Source organism: Saccopteryx bilineata, chromosome 4 (genome assembly GCF_036850765.1).
Source record: "Saccopteryx bilineata isolate mSacBil1 chromosome 4, mSacBil1_pri_phased_curated, whole genome shotgun sequence".
Taxonomy (NCBI): Eukaryota; Metazoa; Chordata; class Mammalia; order Chiroptera; family Emballonuridae; genus Saccopteryx; species Saccopteryx bilineata.
In genome coordinates this window covers 158,497,623-158,515,210 of record NC_089493.1, presented here as the reverse complement: position 1 = coordinate 158,515,210, position 17,588 = coordinate 158,497,623, and the positions used below count along the sequence as shown (strand labels likewise).

General features: G+C 44.1%; 1 protein-coding gene across 2 annotated transcripts in view; it reads right to left on the bottom strand.

Moving 5' to 3' along the window:
- The window catches only part of RASGEF1C (RasGEF domain family member 1C), a 135,634-nt gene extending 134,698 nt beyond the window's left edge, over positions 1-936 (bottom strand). The window contains exon 1 of one of the 2 annotated variants that reach the window (XM_066272456.1): positions 833-936. The gene's annotated coding sequence lies outside the window, so the exon portion shown is untranslated. The remainder of the gene's footprint in view (positions 1-832) is intronic. The other variant, XM_066272455.1, reaches the window with a different exon arrangement.
- Positions 937-17,588: the final 16,652 nt, after the last annotated feature.

Sequence of the window (17,588 nt, the reverse complement as noted above, 5' to 3'; positions counted from 1 at the left end):
TACCAGGCAGGTGAAACTTCCCAGGGCACTTCTCTGGCTCCAGAAGAACACCTGCCTCACTGTGGCTGGGAAGCAAGAAGAGTCTGGGGTGCGCCCCTTCACCACCGCAAACTGCCTTGTTATTCCTTCCATACTGTGTACCCCCCCCCCCAACCCCCAAACACAGCACACAGCGGTTAGGGAGATTCCCCTACCACATCGCCTCCAGGCCTCCCTTTCCCACCCAAACACAGAGAGCAGCAGACTAGGGTGACCTAACCCTGCCGCTCTCAGTAAGTAAGGGACACACACAGAACCGCGAGCAGCCTGTCTCTCATGCTCTCTGATGGCAGCATTGGTCCTTTCCTCAATCTGACTCCAGCTTCAGAGACAACAGCACCCTCTTCCCCCAAAACAAGGCCCTTCCCCTTCTTCACAATGACCTGGCGGGTCAACCTTCTTGGTCCCATTTCAGAGACAGAGAAACTGAGGTCCAGCGCGGGATGGAGGGCCTGGGTGCAAGCTGGCTTTCCCTTCCACCGAAGTTTCGGTAGACCGGAGGGAGCGGGCACGGCAGAGCTGGTCCCTTGCTGTGTGGCCGGTCCTCTGCCCGCAGCACCCGGCGCCCGCGCCCACGTCCCGCAGCCCCACCCACGAGCCACCACCGGGTCCGCCAGCCAGCTGACCGCGTGCACCGTCACCCACCCGCACCTGTGCCCCGACTCAGACCGCGCGTCCCCGCACAGCGGCCCGGCCGCCCGCACCTCCGCATCCCAACCTCCAGTCCCCGCGCCCGCCGCCACCCCTCCAGGCCCACAGCGTGCGCGTCCCGCCCGGCTGCTCCTCCACTCACCGGCTTCCAGCGCGCCCAGACTCCGGGCCCGACCCATGGGCAGTGTCTGCTGCGCCCACAGCCAGCGAAGCTGGGGCTGCCCGGCGGCGCCCGAGGCGCCCGAGGCTCCCGGGTGCAGCCCGCCCACCTCTGACAGCCCAGCTGCGCTGCGCTGCGCTGGCCCCCTGGCGGCTGCGCGGGTGGGGTGGGGCCGAGGCGCCCTTCCCGCACCCCTCCTGCGGCCTCGTAAATCCTGGAGGCCCTGCCCTTCCGCCTCTCTGCTCCAGGCCTCCGTGGCAAGAGCAAGCGTCTTGTTCAGGGCCTATGGCTGTGGCTTGCCTCCCACCTCCGTGCCCTGAGAATGGGTCCTCCCTGACTTTGCACCTGAACTAATCCCCCATTGACCTCTTTTCCTGGCAAACCCCTGGCACCCTAATACCTGGTTCACCCCCTTTCCTCAAGGCTGGGCCCTGGCTGCATCTCTGAGCTCTCGTCCTAACATGACCACCGAACTGTGATGTCTGTGTCTCTGAGTCTAACGAGCACAGCGTGGGCATCAGGGGGCAAGGGATACTACACTCAATCCCTCCAACCCAGCACACTCCGTGGAGGGTGGAGGGAGGGCAGACCCAGAAGCTGGCCTTCCCTGGGAGTTCATTTACAATACAGATGTCCAAGATTAATCCGAGACCTCGGACTTGAGGTTCTGGGTGGGGCCAAGCAGTCTGCATCTTGCAGCAGTGTCATCACGGTTCACCAACCTTCTCCAATGTTTAGAATCAACCTGCAGGAAAACACAATGTGGTTTAGGACATCCAGATAAAAGTAAAGGTGTGTGTGAGCAGTGTGGAGTGGGAACTCATGGAGGCAGTGACATGCAGTGGCGAGGTTCAAATAATTTAACAACTGGATTCTGCCCTAATGACCATTTTAAGTATAAAAAAAGATATATTAAAAAGTAGTTTATTATTTCATCCATTTAATACTTAAGAATAATAAAAAGAGGTACAGAACACTACATTATATTATAAGAAAGTTTTAAAATATTAATGAAAAAGTATTAAATAATACCTAACAAAAAAACAATAAAACTGTTATTTAAGGTATTTCCAATGACAGCTTGTCACCCCCTGGTTGTTTGGCACCTTTCCTCTTTATGTTATATGTTTGTTTACTGAAGTAACAAACATGAGGGAATTAAAATCTTGTATTTCATTAAAGGTATAATGAGTTCTGTGAAATGAATAAATATTACAAACATAGTTCTGTCAAATTTTGGATGGAACGAACATCACTACAGGTGCTTAGTGTACAGATGACCATTAGAAAAGAGAAAGGAATGTAAATTTGTGATTTCTTCATTGGGCAAGTGCCCACCTTAGAGAGAACCCTGATTACAAGTGCCATTTTAAGAACCGTTTGCCAAACTCAACAAAAAATTAGGTATCAATTCTGTCAAACCAGTGTGAACCGGCTGAATCCCACCACTGGTGACATTAGTGGTCACAGCTGCATCCTTGAAGGCTCATTCCAGGGTGGGGCAAAGGCTGAGCGGTAGCTGGACAAGAGGGGAAGCCGGGAGACTTTACAGGCCATTACAGCCACTGTTCCCATGGGGGAGGCCTTGTTTGCAGGCAGAGTGATGATGGACTAGGGCAGTGGTCGGCAAACTCATTAGTCAACAGAGCCAAATATCAACAGTACAACAATTGAAATTTCTTTTGAGAGCCAATTTTTTTTTTTTTTTTTTTTTTTTGCATTTTTCTGAAGCTGGAAACAGGGAGAGACAGTCAGACAGACTCCCGCATGCGCCCGACCAGGATCCACCTGGCACGCCCACCAGGGGGCGACGCTCTGCCCACCAGGGGGCGATGCTCTGCCCATCCTGGGCGTCACCATGTTGCGACCCTCCTGGGTGTTGCCATGTTGCGACCAGAGCCACTCTAGCGCCTGGGGCAGAGGCTACAGAGCCATCCCCAGCGCCCGGGCCATCTTTGCTCCAATGGAGCCTTGGCTGCGGGAGGGGAAGAGAGAGACAGAGAGGAAGGCGCGGCGGAGGGGTGGAGAAGCAAATGGGCGCTTCTCCTATGTGCCCTGGCCGGGAATCGAACCCGGGTCCTCCGCACGCTAGGCCGACGCTCTACCGCTGAGCCAACCGGCCAGGGCGAGAGCCAATTTTTTAAAACTTAAACTATATAGGTAGGTACATTCCTTATCGAGGTAGCGCCCGCACGTGGTATTTTGTGGAAGAGCCACACACCAAGGAGCCAAAGAGACGCATGTAGCTCACAAGCCACAGTTTGCCGACCAGGGGACTAGGGGACAAGGGCCAGAGCTGAGCTATCATTCTCTTTTTATTCTTTTTTATTTTTTTTATTTTTTTTTAGCAAGAGAGACAGGGACAGAGAGACAGAGAGAGAAACAGATAGGGACAGACAGACAGGAAGGGAGACGAGAAGCATCAATTCATTGTTGCAACTCCTTAGTTCATTGATTGCTTTCTCATATGTGCTTTGATGGAGGGGGGACTACAACAGAGTGAGTGATGCCTTGCCCAAGCCAGTGACCTTGGGCTCAAGCCAGCAACCTTGGGCTTCAAGCCAGCGACCATGGGGTCATGTCTATGTTCCCACGCTCAAGCCAGCAACCCCTTGCAAGCTGGTGAGCCCATGCTCAAACTAGCGACCTCTGGGTTTCAAACCTGGGTCCTCTACATCCCAGTCCAATGCTCTATCCACTGCACCACCGCCTGGTCAGACCTGCGCTACCTTTTCAAGATGAGTCAGCAGGATTAGATCCTCTTGCACCCAGGCAACTTCTGATCCTTAGTTGTCAACTTGCTGGATTAAGTATTTAATTGCCGCAAACCAGCATGGCTCCTAATAATGGTGCGGAATTAAGGAAATACGCTTATTAAGAAAAAATGGAACCGGGAGGACTCTTTAAATGCTGATGGCAATATCCGAGTGCCCCAAGCCCCAGTTTGCTTTATTATATAGCCATATGCAAATCAAGGAAGTCCTTGTTACAAAGATACACATCTGAGGCTAAAGCAGGAACTCTCCCAAGGCAAAAACAGGAATCCCTCCACCATGCATAAGTGAAATCAACCAACATCTGAACAAACAAAGAGTAAGAGGAAAAAGGGCATGTAAATTGCTTCCAGCAACTTAAGGAAGCAAGTGAAGCGTGTGCAAATACTCAGCTTCATAGCCAATATGGAGGTGAAGGGGGGAGAACTTAGCCTTTTTTTTTTTTTTTTTTGTATTTTTCTGAAGCTGGAAACAGGGAGAGACAGTCAGACAGACTCCCGCATGCGCCTGACCGGGATCCACCCGGCACGCCCACCAGGGGCGATGCTCTGCCCCTCCGGGGCATCGCTCTGCTGCAACTCTAGCGCCTGGGGCAGAGGCCAAGGAGTCATCCCCAGTGCCCGGGCCATCTTTGCTCCAATGGAGCCTTGGCTGCGGGAGGGGAAGAGAGAGAGACAGAGAGGAAGGAGAGGGGGAGGGGTAGAGAAGCAGATGGGCGCTTCTCCTGTGTGCCCTGGCCGGGAATCGAACCCGGGACCTCTGCACGCCAGGCCGACTCTCTACCACTGAGCCAACCGGCCAGGGCCAGAACTTAGCCTTTTGCTAAGCCTACAAAGGCTTTTGCCATTTACGGTCCACAACATTTAATTGCCACCATGGAGGGAGATCTCTGGATGCAGGCACATGTGCCTAATTTGTGGCACAGGAGCTAGGGGCAGGTGAAAATGAATGAAGGAATAGCATGCAATTGGGTAAGGGAAAGTGGGGACAGGAGGAGAAGGAAGCATCACAGCCCAGCTAAGGGATCCCAATATCCTCCTAGGGAAGGATGCACTTTGATTTGCAGAGTTAGCAGGATTTCTCCAGGCTGCTGGCTGTTCCTAGATCAGAGATTGGCAAGCCAAAGGGACACACACAGTGAGTCTCAAACTTGCTGCCTGACTCCACTCAGGAGGCTCAGCCTCTGTCCACAGCCTGTAGCATATAACCCCTGTGTCCCCTCATTTCATGAAGCCACAGCTCTAGTTACTCCAGGCCGGCTGGGTACCAGGTGAACACACACACACACACACACGTGTGCACACACACACACGTGTGCACACACAGAAAATGTTCTTACCCTCCCCTCTTTCTTCATTAGCAAGTGGGTTCAGGACTCTTGACATTTGCTGCCTCTTCCTGCTCTTCCCTGAATAAGCCCTGCCACTCCCCAAAGGAAGCTTTTTTCTATTCAGTTTTCAGAGCATTAAAAACAAACAAACAGAAAACAAAATGAGGTTATTTATTGGAACAGTTGTGTTGAGTCACCCTTGTGTTTTGGAATAAACCATACAATGTTGGATTCAGTTAGCATCAATCTCAATCTGTCTTTATCCAAGTTTGGAATAGAAATTATAGCAGCTTCCTAAACTGGGTTAGGTGGTTTGATAATCTTAGATAAGATAAGGCTTGCCTGTTTCTTGAAAGTTTAGTAAAACTGACCTGTAGGATTGATGTACCCTGGAGAGTATTTAGGGGTAGAGTGGCCTTTGATTAACACCACCTTTTCTCTGATGGTCACCAGTCCATTCAGGTTTTTCGGAGGCCATCCAGAACACTTAGTAGCCAAGAATGTGAGGCTGAGCACTAGCCGGCTGGCCTCAGGCCTCGTCTCTGTACACATGACTGTGGTAACTCGTCTTATCTTCCTGCCTTGTCTCCCCAACTTCATGATGGAGATAATACTGACCTCGGAGGAACTATTGAAAGGAATAAGTTCATATGCATGATGCATTCAATATCATTCTTTTTAAGAGAATTTTAGTGCTTTGTACATTTCTCTACTTCTTGCAGGTTATCGTAGTAGAGTACCATCAATTTTCTGTTCACAGTTTCTTTGTTTTTCTACTTCGCAAGTCATGTGCACATTCTTTTTGTTTTTCTTGATCAGTATTGCCAGAGATTTGTCTATCTTAATCTTTGGTTTTGCTCATTTTTTGTCTTATTTTCTTTTACCCTTATTATTGAATTTTTTGGGGTGACACTGATTAACAAAATTATATAGGTTTTAGATGCACAACACATCATCTGTACACTGTATCATGTGTTCACCACCCCAAGTCAAGTCTCAATCCATCACCATATCCCCCTAAGCCCTCATTCAGTTCCCCCACTCCCTCCTCCCCTCAGCAATCATCACACTGTTATCCTTATCCATGAGATTTTTCTTTTTCTTTTTCGCTCAATCCCTCTACCCCCAAACCCTACCAAAACTCCACAAACAGCTGTCAGCCTTTTTATCTATGAGTCTGTCTCTATTTTGCTTGTTAGTTCATTTTGCTCATTAGATTTCCATATAAGTGAAATCATTTGACACTTGTCTTTCTCTGACTGGCTTATTTCATTTAGCGCAATAATCTCCAGGGCCATCCATGCTGTCGCAAATGGTGAGATTTCTTTCTTTTTTCAGGCCAAGTAGTATTCCACTGTGTAAATGTATCACTGCTTTTTTATCCACTCATCTACCGATAGGCACTTGGGTTGCTTCCAAATTTTGGCTGATATAAATAATGCTGCAATAAACATAAGGGTGTATATATTCTTTTGAATTAGTGTTTCAGTTTTCTTTGGATAAATTCCTAGAAGTAGAATTGCTGGGTCATAATGGATTTCCATTTTTAATTTTTTGAGGTAACTCCATACTAATTTCCACAGTGGCTGAACCAATATGCTTTCCCACTAACATCAACATTGCACTGGGGTACCCTGTGCTTCACATCCTTGTCAACACTTGTTGCTTGTTGATTCATTGATGAGTGTTAGATTCAGGGAGTACTGGGGCTGCCAAAGAGTGTAACTATTGAAGGAACAGTAAGTGCTGATATGGCTCCTGTGAGGCTGGGAACAAAGAAGGTCAGAGACCCTTATCAGAAGTTTAGGTTTGAAATTCGCCACTAAGCTAAAACCGGCCCCTGTTGCTATGCTGCGTGTGACCTCCCTAGCCAATAGCTAAACTGCCACATCTGCTTCTGTACTATGCTTGCTCACTTAGGATATATAGAGGCCTGGCTGTAAGCTCCAGGTGCGGCTTCCCTTTGCAGCTCCTTGTGGGCATGGTGTCTCCAGACATCTTGGGAGTTCGCCTCTGTGCAGGTTAAACTGGCCAATAAAGTAACATCTTAACTCCTGAAAGTCTCCGACATTTGTTCTCATACCCGGGGGATGCTACATTTTAGGGGCTTGCCCGGGATTCTCCCTTGGCGGAGTTTTGGGTCGGAGACCGGAAGGACAGCTCGAGCTGAGTAAGTATTCACGGAGGATCCTCATTTGGTTTGGCTTTTGGGCTCCAGAGCACATACTCCTGAGGTAGTAGGTGGGACGCTGCCGGTAACCTACTCAGGGCTTTCAGAAGTGGGACGCCGCTCTCTGAAATTTGGATATTTGGATTTGTTAACTTTGGAGTGACCAGTCACATTAGGAATATGTTTTGCACTGCACTGCGTTTTGTCTGAGCTCAAATGACTGAGTTGAGTGTGAGAGAGACAAGTGTGTTCCTTGTGTTAATAGTGTGTGTTGCCTGTATCCTACCCTTTCTCATTATTCCTGAGTCATCTAGGATGGGACAACAGGAGTCTGTGCCAGGATCCCTGCTTGAGTGCCTGTTGAAGAATTTTTCTGATTTCCAGAAGAGGGCTCAGGGGTACAGAGGTCCGCAGCCGAGTCCAAGTTTCCTCCGGACCTTGAGCCAGCTGGAATGGCCTGCATTTAATGTGGGACGGCCCACAGAGGGCACTTTTGACCTTCCAATTTTGTTTGCTGTCAGAGCCACCCAGATCAATACCTGTATATGGATGTGTGGGTAGATATAGCCATTTTTGCCTCCTCCTCCAGGAGGGCAGCCATTTTGCCTCCTCCTCTGGGAGGGCAGCCATTTTTGCCTCCTCTTTCAGGAGGCGCAGCATTTTGACTCCTCCTCCGGGAGGCGCAGCCATTTTGTCTCCTCCTCTGGAAGGCGCAGCCATTTTGTCTCCTATTCTGGGAGGGCAGCCATTTTGCCTCTCTGGGAGGCGCCACGGGCACCAGATGCTGGCCCACGGGCACCTCCTCGCCTCATCTATGTGCCTTTTTCCACTAGTGATTTATACAATTGGAAACATCAGAATCCCCCATTTTCCGAGAAACCTCAGGGACTAATATCTCTCCTTGAGACCATTTTTAGGACCTATCAGCCCACATGGGACAATTGTCAGCAGATTTTACAAACGCTCTTCACTTCTGAAGAAAGGGACAGAATAATGAGAGAAGCTGCTAAGGCGGTATTAGTAGAAGAAAGGGAAACTTGGCAGGGCAAAGGAAGTTGCCAAAATTCTGATTGCTGCCACTGCTCAGAAACCTCCCCCCAAAGGAAAAGGGGGACAGAGGAAGGGCCAAGGACAGCGAATAGACAAGGATCAATGCGTCTATTACAAGGAGAAAGGGCACTGGAAGAGAGAGTGCCCAAAGTTGAGGGCCGACAGCCAGAGGCCAAAACAAGCCCCAGAGGTCTTGCTCCAGACCTTAGACTGACGGGGCCAGGGCTCCATTCCCGTCGGCTCCCAGGAGCCCATGGTCACCTTAACAGTTGAAGGAAAGCCAATAGACTTCCTAGTTGACACAGGAGCCATCTACTCAGTCCTAAAGAAACCACAGGGCCAGATGCAGAAGACAACTACTAAGATAATAGGGGCAACGGGCAAAACAGAAGCCTACCCAGGGCCACCACAAGAATTACTGACTTAGGTCGAGGCACCATCACCCACTCTTTCCTAGTCATTCCAGACTGCCCTTACCCACTGCTTGGAAGGGACTTATTACAGAAACTTCAGGCCACCATAACCTTCCAACGGGAGGAAAGCCCTATGGGGAACAAAGAGGCAGAGGTCAGCATGGAAGTAACTGTCCCACTGTCTGAAGAACACTTACTTGCCACCCTCCTAGAAGGTAAGGAGGCCGAGGAAGGGGTTCCAGACGCCCTGCGTGCCCGGGTACCTGAGGTTTGGGCGGAAACCAACCCCCCAGGTTTGGCTGCTTACCAAACCGACTGTCCTGGTGCAACTGCTTAGCACTGCTAGACCGGTTAGGATCAGGCAGTACCCGGTCCCAACCCGAGCTAGACAGGGAATCGCCTGGCACTTGCAACGCCTGCTGGAGGCAGGCATCCTTCGAAGGTGCCAATCAGCCTGGAACACCCCGCTGCTTCCTGTCCAGAAACCAGGGAGCCAAGACTATCATCTGGTCCAGGACTTGCGGGAGGTGAATGCACAGGTAGAGACTATTCATCCCACGGTGCCCAATCGTATACCTTACTGAGCTCATTGCCCCCAACCCATACCTATTATTCTGTCCTGGATTTGAAGGATGTCTTCTTTTGTATTCCCCTGGCACCTGAGAGCCAAGGGATCTTTGCCTTTGAATGGAATGACCCAGGTAATAGACTGGTGGGGCAGTTCACTTGGACCAGACTGCCACAAGGGTTTAAGAATTCCCCCACCATTTTTAATGAAGCCCTCAGCAAAGATCTGCAGGCTTTCCACTCCTCCCATCCGTCAATCGTACTGCTCCAGTATGTGGATGACATCTTCATAGTTGCCAAGGATGAAGGAGAGTGTGAGGAAGCTATCTCGGACCTGCTACAAGATCTCGGGCAAATGGAGTATCGAGTCTCCGCCAAGAAGGCCCAGATTGTGACGCAAACTGTAAGTTATTTGGGTTATAACTTAAAGAGAGGGTAAAGGACATTATCCAGCCAGTGAATTCAGACGGTCTTGCAGATCCCCGAGCCTACTAACAAGAGACAGGTACGAGAATTCCTGGGTGCAGTAGGATACTGCCGATTGTAGATATTAGGCTTTGCAGAACTAGCTAAACCCCTGCATGAACTGACTAGGGGTAAGGAAGAGCAGTTCACATGGACAGATAAGGAGAAGCAAGCATTCCAAGCGCTTAAAGAGGCCCTGGTGACTGCCCCAGCTTTGGCCCTGCCAGATCTGGCCAAACCCTCTCAGCTATTTATAGCAGAAAGGGGTAGGGTAGCCTTAGGAGTACTGAGCTAGGAACTTGGGCCGTAGAAGAGGCCTGTCGCCTATCTGTCCAAGAAACTTGATCCTGTAGCCTCGGGATGGCCAACATGTCTGAGGGCACTTGCTGCCACCTCCATACTAGTCAAGGAGGCTAGTAAATTAACTTTAGGGCAGGACATCAAAGTCATTGAGGAACACTACGTAGAGCAAGTGCTGCGAGCACCTCCTGACAGGTGGCTATCTAATGTGCGGCTAATGCAGTATCAGGCTCAGCTACTGAACCCTCCATCTGTTCAGTTCCTCAAAACTGCTACCCTGAACCCAGTGACTCCACTTTGGTCCACAGTTGCAAACAAATCCTTGACACAGTGACTGGCTCTCACCCGGACTTAAGAAATCAAGCATACGGGAAGACAGACCTGACCCTCTTTACAGACGGGAGCAGTTTTATTAAGGATGGACAGCGACATGCAGGGGCAGCAGTGGCCATGGAAAATAAGATCCTGTAGCAGAAAGCACTGCCCATAGGAACATCTGCACAAAGGGCAGAGCTAATAGGACTAACCTGAGCCTTACAGATAGCACACTCACCAACACGACTGCAAACCTGCCTACATCATTGTGACAGCAACACCTAAGCAGATAGCTCAGGAACTTCAGAGCTAACAATTGTAATACAGTGACACCTACTGGGAGAAACCTCTCAAAACCGAAATTTATTTTTCCTTTATTTCCCCTTTTTCTCCTTCTTATTCTTTTTCTCTTTTTTCATTTAATTTTCTTTAATTTATATATTTTATTCATATTTTTGTGGGTGTTTTGTTTTTTATTTTTTTGTTTGCTTTTGATCTTTTTTTATTTAAATAAATTTTTATTAATGTTAATGGGGTGACATTAATAAATCAGTGTACATATATTCAAAGAAAACATGTCCAGGCTATCTTGTCATTCAATTATGTTGCATACCCATCACCCAGAGTCAGATTGTCCTCCGTCACCCTCTATCTAGTTTTCTTTGTGCCCCTCCCCCTCCCCATAACCCTCTCCCTCCTTCCCTCCCGTGTCCTCCCTCCACCCACTCCTGGTAACCACCACACTCTTGTCCATGTCTCTTAGTCTCGTTTTTATGTTCCACCAATGTATGGAATCATGTAGTTCTTGTTTTTTTCTGATTTACTTATTTCACTTCGTATAATGTTATCAAGATCCCACCATTTTGTTGTAAATGATCCGAAGTCATCATTTCTTATGGCCAAGTAGTATTCCATAGTGTATATGTGCCACATTTTCTTTATCCAGTCTTCTATTGAAGGGCTTTTTGGTTGTTTCCATGTCTTGGCCACTGTGAACAGTGCTGCAATGAACATGGGGCTACATGTGTCTTCACATATCAATGTTTCTGAGGTTTTGGGGTATATACCCAGTAGAGAGATTGCTGGGTCATAAGGTAGTTCTATTTGCAGTTTTTTGAGGAACCACCATACTTTCCTCCATAATGGTTGTACTACTTTACAGTCCCACCAACAGTGAATGAGGGTTCCTTTTTCTCCACAGCCTCTCCAACATTTGCTATTACCCATCTTGTTGATAATAGCTAATCTAACAGGAGTGAGGTGGTATCTCATTGTAGTTTTGATTTGCATTTCTCTAATAACTAATGAAGCTGAGCATCTTTTCATATATCTGTTGGCCATTTGTATCTCTTCCTGGGAGAAGTGTCTGTTCATGTCCTCTTCCCATTTTTTTATTGGATTGTTTGTTTGTTTGTTGTTGAGTTTTATGAGTTCTTTGTAAATTTTGGATATTAGGCCCTTATCTGAGCTGTCGTTTGAAAATATCAGTTCCCATATAGTTGGCTGTCTGTTTATTTTGATATCAGTTTCTCTTGCTGAGCAAAAACTTTTAATTCTGATGTAGTCCCATTCATTTATCTTTGCCTTCACTTCTCTTGCCATTGGAGTCAAGTTCATAAAATGTTCTTTAAAACCCAGGTCCATGATTTTAGTACCTATGTCTTCTTCTATGTACTTTATTGTTTCAGGTCTTATATTTAGGTCTTTGATCCATTTTGAATTAATTTTAGTACACAGGGACAGGCTGTAGTCGAGTTACATTCTTTTGCATGTGGCTTTCCAGTTTTCACAACACCATTTGTTGAAGAGGCTTTCTTTTCTCCATTGTGTGTTGTTGGCCCCTTTATCAAAGATTATTTGACCATATATATGTGGTTTTATTTCTGGGCTTTCTATTCTGTTCCATTGGTCTGAGTGTCTATTTTTTTGCCAGTACCATGCTGTTTTGATTATCGTGGCCCTATAATATAGTTTAAAGTCAGGTATTGTAATGCCCCCAGCTTCATTCTTTTTCCTTAGGATTGTTTTGGCTATTCGGGGCTTTTTATAGTTCCATATAAATCTGATGATTTTTTGTTCCATTTCTTTAAAAAATCTCATAGGGATTTTGATGGGAATTGCATTAAATTTGTATATTGCTTTGGGTAATATGGCCATTTTGATTATATTTATTCTTCCTATCCAAGAACAAGGAATATTTTTCCATCTCATTGTATCTTTTTCGATTTCCCTTAACAATGCTTTGTAATTTTCATTATATAGGTCCTTTACGTTCTTTGTTATGTTTATTCCTAGGTATTTTATTTTTTTTGTTGCAATCGTGAAGGGGATTATTTTTTTGAGTTCGTTTTCTAATATTTCATTGTTGGCATATAGAAAGGCTATGGACTTTTGTATGTTAATTTTGTATCCTGCGACCTTACTGTATTGGTTTATGGTTTCTAATAATCTTTTTGTGGAGTCCTTCGGGTTTTCAATGTATAGGATCATATCATCAGCAAAAAGTGATAGCTTTACTTCTTCTTTTCCGATATGGATGCCTTTTATTTCTTTGTCTTGTCTGATTGCTCGGGCCAGAACTTCTAGCACCACGTTGAATAAGAGTGGAGAGAGTGGACAACCCTGTCTTGTTCCTGATTTAAGGTAGAAAGTCCTCAGTTTTATGCCGTTTAATAGGATGTTGGCTGATGGTTTATCATATATGGCCTTTATCATGTTGAGATATTTTCCTTCTATATCCATTTTGTTGAGAGTCTTAAACATAAAATTGTGTTGTATTTTATCAAAAGCCTTTTCTGCATCTATTGATAAGATCATGTGGTTTTTGTTCTTTGTTTTGTTGATATGGTGTATTACGTTAACCGTTTTGCGTATGTTGAACCATCCTTGAGATTCTGGGATGAATCCCACTTGATCATGATGTATTATTTTTTTAATATGTTGTTGTATTCGGTTTGCCAGTATTTTGTTTAATATTTTAGCATCTGTATTCATTAGAGATATTGGTCTGTAGTTTTCTTTCTTTGTGCCATCCTTGCCAGGTTTTGGTATGAGGGTTATGTTGGCCTCATAAAATGTGTTTGGAAGTATTGCTTCTTCTTCAATTTTTTGGAAGACTTTGAGTAGAATAGGAACCAAGTCTTCTTTGAATGTTTGATAGAATTCACTAGTATAACCGTCTGGGCCTGGACTTTAATTTTTGGGGAGATTTTTAATAGTTTTTTCTATTTCCTCCCTGCTGATTGGTCTGTTTAGGCTTTCTGCTTCTTCATGACTCAGTCTAGGAAGGTTGTATTGTTCTAGGAATTTATCCAGTTCTTCTAGATTGTTGTATTTGGTGGCATATAATTTTTCATAGTATTCTACAATAATTCTTTGTATTTCTATGATGTCTGTGGTGATCTCTCCTCTTTCATTTTGGATTTTATTTATTTGAGTCCTGTGTCTTTTTTCCTTGGTGAGTCTTGCCAAGGGTTTGTCAATTTTGTTGATCTTTTCAAAGAACCAGCTCCTTGTTTTATTGATTTTTTCTATAGTTTTTCTGTTCTCTATTTCATTTATTTCTGCTCTGATTTTTATTATCTCCTTTCTTCGGCTGGTTTTGGGTTGTCTTTGTTCTTCTTTTTCTAGTTTCTTAAGGTGTGAAGTTAAGTGGTTTACTTCGGCTCTCTCTTGTTTGTTCATATAGGCCTGAAGTGATATGAACTTTCCTCTTATTACTGCTTTTGCTGCATCCCAGAGATTCTGATATGTCGTATTTTCATTTTCATTTGTCTGTATATATCTTTTGATTTCTGCACTTATTTCTTCTTTGACCCATTCATTTTTTAGAAGTATGTTGTTTAGTTTCCACATTTTTGTGGGTTTTTCCCCCTCTTTTTTGCAGTTGAATTCTAGTTTCAAGGCTTTATGATCAGAAAATATGCTTCGTACAATTTCAATTTTTCTAAATTTGCTGATATTGTCTTTGTGGCCCAACATATGGTCAATTCTTGAGAATGTTCCATGTACACTAGAGAAAAATGTATACTCTGTCGCTTTTGGGATGAAGTGTCCTGTAGATGTCTATCATATCCAGGTGTTGTAGTATTTCGTTTAAGGCCACTATATCTTTATTGATTCTCTGTTTGGATGACCGATCTAGAGCCGTCAGCGGTGTATTGAGGTCTCCAAGTATGATTGTATTTTTGTTAGTTTTTGTTTTAAGGTCAATAAGTAGCTGTCTTATATATTTTGGTGCTCCTTGGTTTGGTGCATATATATTAAGGATTGTTATGTCTTCTTGATTCAACTTCCCCTTAATCAATATGAAATGACTATTTTTGTCTCTGAGTACTTTTTCTGTCTTGTAGTCAGCATTATTAGATATGAGTATTGCTACACCTGCTTTTTTTTGGGTGTTGTTTGCTTGGAGTATTGTTTTCCAGCCTTTCACTTTGAATTTGTTTTTATCCTTGTTGCTTAGATGTGTTTCTTGTAGGCAGCATATAGTTGGATTTTCTTTTTTAATCCATTCTGCTACTCTGTGTCTTTTTATTGGTAAGTTTAATCCATTTACATTTAGTGTAATTATTGACACTTGTGGGTTCCCTACTGCCATTTTATAAATTGCTTTCTGTTAGTTTTGTATCTAGTTTGATTCTTCTCTTTTGTTTTTCTATCATTTGTTTTTGTTTGTTTGTGTTCCATACTTCTTTCCTTTGTTGCTACCTTTTTTAAGTCAAGTGTTTTTGTGGTGGTTTTTTTAAGGGTGGTTACCATTAAGTAATGAAAAGGGTACCTACCATATTCATTGTAGTACCCTATCTTATAAGTATTTCTGCACTTCATCATCCTTTGCTACTGTTAATCTTCATCCTCTCCCCCCTTTTTTTCCTTTGTTGTCACAGTTTAAGTTTGGTTTTATTGTGTTCTTGGTGGAGCTGTTACTTGTGGTGTTGTTTTCTTTTGTTCTTTGAATCTGGTTGGAAAACCCCCCTTAGTATTTCCTGGAGTGGGGGCTTTCTGATGATAAATTCTCTCATCTTTTCTGTATTTGTGAATGTTTTTATATCTCCTTCATACTTGAAGGATAGCTTTGATGGGTATAGTATTCTTGGCTGAAAGTTCCTCTCTTTCAGGGCTTTAAATATTGGGGTCCACTCTCTTCTAGCTTGTAGAGTTTCTGCTGAGAAATCTGATGATAATCTAATAGGCCTTCCCTTATATGTTGTACTCTTCTTTTCCCTGGCTGCCTTGAGAATTTTTTCTTTGTCATTGGTTTGTGTCATCTTTATTATGATGTGCCTTGGAGTGGGTTTGTTGGGGTTAAGAAAACTTGGTGTTCTGTTTGCTTCTTGAATTTGAGGCTTTAGTTCCTTCCACAGGCTTGGGAAGTTCTCGTCTATTATTTGTTTGAGTATAATCTTCATTCCATTTTCTTTCTCTTCTCCCTCTGATATACCTATTATTCTTATGTTATTCTTTCTGATGGAGTCAGACAATTCCTGTAGGGCTTTCTCATTTTTTATTATTTTTGAGTCTCTTTCTTCTTCTCTCTGTTGTGCCTCAAGTTGTTTGTCTTCTATTTCACTAATCCTATCTTCAATCTGGGCTGTTCTGTTAGCTAAGCTTGTTACCTCGTTTTTCAGCTCTTGAATTGAGTTTTTCATTTCTGTTTGATTTGTTTTTATAGTTTCAATTTCCTTGGTAATATATTCTTTCTGTTCATTGAGTTGTTTTCTGATCTCCCTATATTGCCTTTCTGTGTTTTCTTGTATATCTCTGAGTATTTTTAAGATTTCTAGTTTAAATTCTCTGTCATTTAGCTCCAAGGCTTCCAATATGTTAAGTCTTTTCTCCATAGATTTTTCCACATCTATTTGTGTTACCTCTCTTTCTTTTGTATCCATAATATTCGATTTCCTCTTTCTTATCGGCATCTGAGGGTGGTCTTATTGATAGCACTAATTAGAATTAATAAAGAGTAAAAAGAAAAAAAAAAAAGGGTAAAACACCCCACAAAAAAAACCAGTAATAATTTATTATTTCCCCCTTTTTTTCTCTCTTCTCTTTCCCTCCTCTCCCCTCCTCAGGGAAATATCGTGCCTATAATGGAGGGCCTGATTTGGGGTGAAGAGTTCAAGGGGCAAAAAAAAGGGAGTAGGGACCTACTAAATGCAAAAAAAAAAAAAAAAAAAGGAAGAAAATCTTAGACAAGCATAAGATGATTTGCTTGTAAGTGATGGTCAACTAAGAGATATAATGAGAGGGATAAGAGGGAATCAGAAAAAAAGGACCAAAAAAGAATAATAAAGAAGAAAAAATAAAAATAAGTAAAAATCTGTTGTATTAAGTGGAGCGAAGACTAAATACAATGGAGACCTTGGGTTGGGAGGACCCAAAATGCCACAAAAATAAACAAACAAGAGAAAAAAAAAAAACAAAAGCAAAAAAGAGAAATAAAGCCAAAAAAAAGCCTTGAGTCCCAAATTAACTAATTTGTTCGTGATTGAGGATTATAAGGGAGGAAAGTAAAATGAGAAAAGAAAAAACGAATAAAAAGGAAAAAATAAGAAAAAGAGAAAAACGAAGGAAGAAATAAAATAGGAGGAGAAAAAAACAAAATCAAGACAAAAAAAAAACAACAAAAAAAAAACAAAAGAGGAGAGAGTGAGAGTTAAGTGTTTTGGAGTATAACCTTAAAGGAGGGTGAGGATGAAGAAGAAAAATAAAATGCAACACTCATGGGTAGTGTAGTTCAAGAAAGGGGAAGCATAAGATGGGCAGAGAATAGAAGGACCGAGGTGGAGGAAATAAAGGCAAAAAGATAGAAGAAACAAACAACAACAACAACAACAAAAAATTAGTGGATCAAGTTGTAAAGTCTGTGGGTTTTTCTTGATTTTGAGAGGTTAACTTCTTCCTTTTTCTTTTCTCTCCCTCTTCCTAGTCGGTGACTCTGTACCCCAGGCTCTGCCCCTGTGTCACTCTTAGGTAGGGATTTGCAGTTGATGGGATTCTATGGCAATGTCATATAATTGGCTTTAGTCTTGCTGGAAGTAAAGGCTTGTTGGCGTTTGCAGGGTCCAACGATGAGAGAGTTTGCTTTCCTGGATTCTCTCTCCTAGTCCCCCCTTTCTGAATTAGCAGCCTGGTGATCCAGCTATAAGGCTGCAACTGCTTCTGCCTGGGGAGTAAGAGGCTCAAAGAGCTGGGAAATCCCCACTCTATCCCCACTCAGTGCAAGGCTTTGGGAAAGGCTCTGAGAGTCAGGGCCTCCAGTGTAATCAGGCGGGGGTGGGAGTCAATTGTTGTCAAGGTGACTGATCAGCGCCTATCATTTAGTTGGACCTCTCAACCCAGGCTTTCCACA